The following is a 6399-nucleotide window of genomic DNA, read 5'->3' on the forward strand; positions in this document are numbered from 1 at the left end:
GTGTTGATTTGATGCACCTTGCCAAATTTTGACTATAAATTTAACTAACCAAATTTTCATGCATGTCACAAAAAATTACGGGGCTGTTTGGATTGTGACTATGTTTGTCTTATGTTGCCACATTATTTTTCCCACACTTGCCACACTTGCCTAACCTGAATTGCTCAAATTGCTAGACACACTTTGGCTTGCCTAAGGGAATCTTGCCACAATTTTTGTGTCTATGACATGTGGGGTTCACTGCTAATAAAAAAATTCTTGTCTTAGGTGTGGCTTATAAAAAAGACTTATATTTAGGAATGGAGGGAGTAGAAAATATAAATAATAATGCATGTTGGGGCAACCCACGTTTCCGCTAATTTTAGCCGTGGGCTTGTTCACAATTTTTACGAGGGTTTGGTTGTTCATTTAATGGAGGGACTTGTAGTACCAGACTTGAACGATACAAAGTGCGACCTGGCACACCGTAACACCACTAGGAACAAGCGGGTAGCTATCTCAAAAAACAATCGACAACTAAAAAAACGCGACCTGGCATGTAGTAGTACACAATTTTAAACGATTGTTTTGATGGAGTGAAAAAGGAAAACTACCCCACTACGTATATATAGGCTGGAGCCTCCGCGCTTGCTTGCTAGGGTTGCTCTATTCACACACTCTCATCCTCTTCAGATCTAAACAAGATAGGGGTAGTAACACTGTCTTTCTCCCTTCAAAAAACACTGGCTTTCTATCCTCACCGCTGGTTACAGATCCGGACGTATCCCCCTCCGCCGGTGAAGGGGAGGAGGGGCAGGGTTTAGGCCGTCGTCGACAGCGAGGGAGAAGACCCACTGCCGGCAGCACCGTTATCTCTGGCCGAGCGCCGGCGCGGGAGGTCCTCCGATCCCTTCGTCATTGCCTATGGGCGGATCCGGCCTCCCGCCGCCCACCTATCCACATCCCGACGACCTTCAGGTATATCTTCGTTCGAAACCGCCTTAGCTCTACTTCCCCAGCTCACTACGTTGCTGCATGTGCATGATTTTCTACCTCTCAGCCCCTCTTGATCGGATGGTCCAACGTCACATTTTTTCTTCTTCTATTGTTAGAGGTAAAGCTACTTCATGGAGTCAAATCTTGTACTCCCTCCGTCCGAAAATACTTGTCATTGAAATGGATGTATCTAGATGTATTTTAGTTCTAGACACATCCATTTTGATGACAAGTAATTCCGGACGGAGGGAGTACTTGGTTCAAACAAGAAATAAAGTGGGGGTGGGGGAATTTAGTATGTACTCCCTCCGTTCAGAATTACTTGTCTCAGAAATGGATGTATCTAGAACTAAAATACATCTAGATACATCCATTTCTGCGACAAGTAATTCCGAACGGAGGGAGTACATCGTACTTGGTACAAACAAGAAGGAAAGGGAGTGAAAGTAGTACAGACTGGTCATCCAACCGGTCTCTTGGTCGAAAAGGGAAATATAGGGGTAACGCTGTACACAGTGGTATGACCAGGACTAGATTTGCTATCCACACATAGGAGTAGGTGGCTAGAGTGAACAAAAATGGGACCAACCCAGGTATGTTTCTTGGATGTTTGTTTCTCGGGGCAACAAACTATGAATCACCACTTTATGCCCTTGTTTACGTACATGGTGCTGGACTGCTAGTGCACCCACTGTCCCATGCCCTTATACCAAATATTTAGGCTCCGTTCGGAATAAAGGGGCAGAAAACATAGGTCTTGATGAAAATAGAGGAATAGGAAAGGAATGTAGGTATAAAACTATGGAACAACGAACCGGAGGAAACTCTCAAGAGAATGTGTTCGGATGGACTACGAAATGTACAAATTTGTTTTTTTTAGAGTAGCATGCTTGGCAGTATGAGATGCTATTTGTTTATTCAGCTGCACAGTGACTACTCGTGTCCTCACCTCACGTACCACACATAGGTTGATTTTTTTATTCCGGCAACACAGCACAGCAACCTGTCTAACGCATGGCAGCGAGCGCCTGCCTCGGGCTTCCGCCCAAAAAATGAGCAGTGCGTGGATGTTTCTAATCCTATGGAATCAGTACAACCAGACCAGCTTTCGTATGAAACACTATTCACCTTTCCCGTGTTCCGAACTGTTGGAAGGGAAAGAATACCGTAGGAATTGTGTTCCTACAAAAATCCTGCACCAAACCTGTGAACCGAACGCAGCCTTACCTATTCTTAATCTAATGTCCCTGGTAAAAATGAAGCCATGCCACTGTTATAAGCCATGACAAGTTTAGCCAAATGTTTTTGCCTGTAATTGTTTGGGACTCTGACTGTTTCCTCTGTGCCTTTTTGTGCAAACAGGGATATCCAATTCACCTGGTTGCTGTTGTGATCTTTTGGTGCACTGCACAAAACTCTTCTTAAAAGAACTGACTTTTGTGTTGTTTAACTAGAATGTCAGAATGGAACAGTTGGTTCATTTTGGTGGAACTGCACAAAGGGAGATCTGTGTTCCAATCCTCATCATCCATATTGGCGCCATAACCTTCCTTTAGGTAAGCATGATATTTAATGCATGTGTTCATCTCTATTTTCCGACTGCCATGAGAAAATAATGCTGTTTTTTACTAGTACACTTGTACTCTCTCACTGACAAAACCAATTCTGAATTAGAAGGCCAATCATGTACTTGGTTTCACCAACTGGTGAGGAGAAAGAGAAACATAGCATGAAGAGGAATAAGAAGAAGAATAAACAGTGCCAAGGCGATCTTACTGAAGCCAGAGGCCTCAGTCGAGGCCATTCAAGGGCTCCGGCAATGACTACCTTACATGTGAGACGATCCTCCAGGGAGCCCTTCCACTTCTGCTGTCTCACTTACTTAATTAGGAGTACTTAAGTACCACTAATTTATTACTGCCTAATTTTCCTGTTGGAGTTAAACAAATCTTTAGGAGGACCCTATGCTGAATCATGTACGTGTGTATGTTTATCTATGGAGGTGAATCATGTGGTGGAGCAGGGAGGGAATATTATTAGTGTCATGACATAATAGTGCTATTGTTTTGCATGTCAATTTATTGCCATTGGTTCAATGAGGCAATGTTTTGCGTATTGTCCATCATGAATTTGATGCTACTGTTTGAGTAATATGCTAATGTCTTCCTATCCTTTCTCACTAAGCTAATGAAGGTTTCACCTTGTTCCTACTTGTGCAAACAGGGATCATGTTGTGCCAATCATACATTTTAGTGGAACTACACAAGACAATACAATGAACTGTATCCCAGCCAGTGCTTTAACTCTGCTGGAAGTTCTTGATAATCTTTCGATATAATCTCAGCACTGGTAAACAAGAGTGATTTCAACCATACATTTGAAGTGCACAAAAATATATACTATTGTGTGATTCTAGTGAGTGCTTTATCATCCCTTATGGGACTACATGAATAAGCTTTTTTTCTCAGGTTGGTACGGGCCTAAGGCCTTCATCCATATTAGTTTGATGTCATCTCTATTTGTATCGTGCTACTGTCATGAGTATCTCCTTTATCTTTGCACGTTAAAGTTTTGCAACCTATGATAAATGGCAATGCGTTGAGTGTTGAGTTGAGCTAATTGGCACTGATTAAATAAACTAATACCCCTCTTTAAGCAAGACTACTATGTTGCTAACTTTACCCATTAAGATAATGAGGGTGCTTCTATTTGTTAGTGTATGTTTCATCAACTAGTCCCACTATTACAGTAATCTCACTCTCTCAATATATGTGCCAACAGGGATGCTCGATTTTGGTGGAACTGCACAAAAACTTTGGGTGCTTCATTGCCTCGACAGCTTCCATCCTTTCCTGTCAGTCACTAATCTCCGCTTGCTTTCTTCCTTTGCTGTCAATCGCTTGGCTTATCTCGGATACCAGTCAAAGGAAATAGTAATTGATATGCTACCTCACACAGGTTGGTACTAGTCTTTATCCTGATTATTGCGCCTGTCATAAGTATTGGTAATTTGGTATTGTGCTACTATTTGCCGATTTCATAAAGGAGTAATTTGGAGCCTGAACTCGCAGGCAAATCATTACATCGGGTGATTTCAGTAGAACTGCACAAAATGATCAGATGGACAGGTACTTATGCTGCTGCTATGTACTCCAAAGTTCACTCAGACAAGCATCGATGTTGACAAGAAGTGCCTATATTCATTCGAGTATCAACCGGCGTCAACCAATTGTCAAACTCCAAGTATTAGGAGAGTGAACGCCAAAAATATTGCTTGGTGCATAGCCCAGAAAAACGCAGTCCAGTCTTTGGTCCCAACTTGTGCCTTTTGGTTATTGGCACATATGGTAGCGAACTATATGGCATGGAGTCTAAAGATTCCAGACAAGTTGGTTGACGCGTATATTCATCTGGCACTTAATCAGTCTGCACGCCAAGGATGCTCCATTTCAGTTGAACTGCACAAAAAATTTGGGTGCTTCATTTTCTCAACCGCCTCCTTTCTTGTCTGCAATGTAGAATTTTGGCGAGATACAGGACCAAGATGAGCCAGTAAACTAGTTGGATGAAATTAGTGGCCAAGTTGCTCAAACCTCCCTCGGCACGAGGCCACTATTTGAGGATAAACCTACAAGCAAAGTTCAGATTGTCTGTGCTGCCTCTTAAGTACTCGAAAGTTTACTCGTACAAGAACTAATTTTTAGCAAGAAGTACCTCCGATTGAACACCATTTACCAGTCTGTACCCTAGGTAATTAAAGTTCGTCCATGGATCATATTGGTTGTGATCTCAATCATTTGGATGCATAAACATACTGAACATGTGTATATCTGAATCTTTTTGTGAATTATGTATGAATATTGTCGTGTGATCTATCAATCATTTGGATGCATAGATATGCTGAGCTTGTGTATATATGAATCTTTCGAGTTGTTGATAGTGAATGTTGGCTATGAATACGAACGTGTCCTGTGAACCTGAGTTTGATATGAATGTTTACCTTTTCTGTTGTATTTGTGTGTGAACTTGTTAGTATGCCTACTGTGGGGTATAAAACGCAGGTCTCTTATAAAAGTAATGCTGTGTCCAATTTATGTTTTCCCTTCTAACCACATTATATATATTTATATTATTACTATTATCGTATATTTTATAGAGACTTGTATATACATTATAAAAACATCCCACGTGTTATTAACTTATAAAAGTAAATGTTTAACGGAAGTTGGCAAGGAAAATCCTGGTTGTTTTTGACTCACATGCAAGGAAAATCCTGGTGATTGCGTGCAAAAGCTTGCGAATATTTTAAGGACCAATTTAATAATAACGCGCTCATTTTTATTCTGAGCAATAACTCGCTAATTTCTTAATTATATATATATATATATATAATGTGCCTCTCCGGTTTATTGTTTGATATTAATTGCTCCTTCTAACATAACATTATATATATAACGAGCCCACCTAATACGTGTATTTCAAGGAAGTGCAAATGGGCTGGGTTTTCTTAGAAAATATAAATGGGTCTGATTGACGCGAAATTATTTGTTCACCTAGCCCAGCAAATGGACTGTACATTCTAGAAAACATGGGTTAAATATATGCCACATTTTTGCAGGCTGACATGTGGGCCAATAGGTCGAAGCCTACGCAGGGCGTTGTCAACTTGGTCAACAAATGATTGTGTCATCCACAGCCATTGGATTTATATCCAACGGCCGGCATGCACCTTCAATCTCCCGTCTTCTTCCTCCAGCATCGCCGGGACCGCCTGGTCCGGCCTCCGGCGGCTAGCGGCTCTGCTTAGCACGCATCGCTGCGAAGCGCTACCCCACCGCCGGCCAGGCTATTGAAGGAGATATGCCCTAGAGGCAATAATAAAGTATTATTTATTTCCTTATATCATGATAAATGTTTATTATTCATGCTAGAATTGTATTAACCGGAAACATAATACATGTGTGAATACATAGACAAACAGAGTGTCACTAGTATGCCTCCACTTGACTAGCTCGTTAATCAAAGATGGTTATGTTTCCTAGCCATAGACATGAGTTGTCATTTGATTAACGGGATCACCTCATTAGGAGAATGACGTGATTGACTTGACCCATTCCGTTAGCTTAGCACTCGATCGTTTAGTATGTTGCTATTGCTTTCTTCATGACTTATACATGTTCCTATGACTATGAGATTATGCAACTCCCGTTTACTGGAGAAACACTTTGTGTGCTACCAAATTCCACAACATAACTGGGTGATTATAAAGGTGCTCTACAAGTGTCTCCAAAGGTACTTGTTGGGTTGGCGTATTTCGAGATTAGGATTTGTCACTCCGATTGTCGGAGAGGTATCTCTGGGCCCACTCAGTAATACACATCACTTTAAGCCTTGCAAGCATTGTGACTAATGAGTTAGTTACGG

The sequence above is a fragment of the Triticum aestivum genome, chromosome 7D (genome assembly GCF_018294505.1).
Source record: "Triticum aestivum cultivar Chinese Spring chromosome 7D, IWGSC CS RefSeq v2.1, whole genome shotgun sequence".
Taxonomy (NCBI): Eukaryota; Viridiplantae; Streptophyta; class Magnoliopsida; order Poales; family Poaceae; genus Triticum; species Triticum aestivum.